Below are 1,807 nucleotides of genomic sequence, written 5' to 3'. Positions count from 1 at the left end.
CCACGGGTGCACTAGTGGGCTACTACGCTCGGGAGGCTGCTGTGGGTCCCTGGCTGACTTCCCCCAACAGATGGTTCTGGTTTTCTCCTGACCATGGGAGGAGAACAGAGCTGAGATATGTCTGCCAAAGTAGGCCTGGTGGGAGCAGATGCCGAGGACACAGTCTGCTCTGGGGGCCAAGTCACAGCCTGTGAACAGAGGGAAAATAAATTAATGTTCACGTTTATTTAGTCCCCTTCTTTACCTTTTGTGCTTCATCCTGTTCCTGGACCCTTGCCCCATAGATGGCTTTGGGCTGCTGCAGTTCTGCTGTAGGTGAAAGACTACCTCACTAAAAAGGGATCTTGTTTACTGCAGCATGAATTATGGAGTTGGGGACTTTGATAGTCCACAGCTCCTCCAGGAGTAAATCCCTTGCAGTTTGTGCCCATAAAGAGGAAGCAAAGGAGGATGTCGTCTCCCTGGAAATGGCTGTGTGCACCCTTTCTCTTAACACTGTCATTATGTGCTTATTTGCAGTAGCATTCATGGAAAAACTAAAAGGAAACTGAGTTCCTGTTGTAAGATACCCCATATAAACACTAGCAGGAAGGCTGACTGAGGTAAGCAAACAGCAAACAAGTTTGCTGGTTAACTCACAAGTTAATTTTCACTTAAACAGCATTTCAGGTTTGCAAGTGAAAGAGTTGCTTGAATGGTAAACAATAGGGGTAGGTCAGCTGTCTAGTACTGTATGGGTTTGCTTTCCCCTTTATTCAGCACTGGTGAGGCCACACCTGGAGCGCTGTGTCCAGTTCTGGCTCCCCAGTGCCGCCGAGGCACAGGCATACCGCAGAGTGTCTAGCAAAGGGCCACGAAGACCGTGAGGGGACTGGAGCCTCTGTCCTAGGAGGAAAGGCTGGGAGAGCTGGGACTGTTCAGCCTGGAGAAGAGGCGGCGTGAGTGGGGGAGAGGGGGATCTTATCAATGTGTATAAATACCTGAAGGGAGGGTGCAAAGAAAATGGAGCCAGGCTGTTTTCAGCGGTGCCCAGCGACAGGACAAGAGGCAGTGGGCACAAATGGAAAGGCAGGGGGTTCCCTCTGAACATCAGGAAACACTTTTTTGCCGTGAGGGTGACTGAGCACTGGCAGAGGTTGCCCAGGGAGACTGGGGAGTCTCCCACCTTGGAGATACTCAAAATGCCACCTGGACACGGTCCTGGGCAGCTGGCTGTAGGTGGCCCTGCTTGAGCAGGGGGGGTTGGACCACATGACCTCCAGAGGTCCCTTCCCACCTCAACCGTTCTGTGACTTCATAGTAAGCTGAGCTTGCTCAACCATTTTAATACCACCAAATAAAACACTGCTCATCTGGGACCACAGGTCACACTCAAGTTATCCCTTCTCACAGTAAATTCCTCTGTGACCAACTGACTTCCAGTGGTAACTGCAGGGAACACTGTGGGGTCGGGGGGGACGCCATTAGCAAACAGAACCACACAGGTAGAAAAGAAAGTTGCTTTTACTTCCCCACTCAGCAGCAAAACCAGTGAAAGGAATGTGGAAAAGGCATGAGCTGGGGAGGAGCCATGGACAGCTACAATAACTGAGTCTGGAAAAACCTGCCAACAGGGCTGGGAATTTAAGCCGCCTTTAGTTTATTCAAGAGGTAGCCAAGGCAAAATGTTATCATAGTCTGTACCTATGTGAAAAGGTTCCCACTGCTAACAGAAATCATTGTGAAACTGTGCAACTATGGAAATTAAATCTAGGCATGTTTAAACTGGAAAAGGCAAAACATGAGCACTGAAGGACTCGGCGGGGGG

General features: G+C 50.0%; 1 protein-coding gene across 1 annotated transcript in view; it reads left to right on the top strand.

The window, feature by feature from the left end:
• Window positions 1–1,807, top strand: part of ZNF821 (zinc finger protein 821) — a 14,315-nt gene that overhangs the window by 12,226 nt on the left and 282 nt on the right. The window lies entirely within an intron of this gene.

The sequence above is a fragment of the Egretta garzetta genome, unplaced genomic scaffold, assembly GCF_000687185.1.
Source record: "Egretta garzetta isolate BGI_Z169 unplaced genomic scaffold, ASM68718v1 scaffold590, whole genome shotgun sequence".
In the NCBI taxonomy this organism is placed as follows: domain Eukaryota; kingdom Metazoa; phylum Chordata; class Aves; order Pelecaniformes; family Ardeidae; genus Egretta; species Egretta garzetta.
This window is presented reverse-complemented; position numbering and strand designations above follow the sequence as displayed.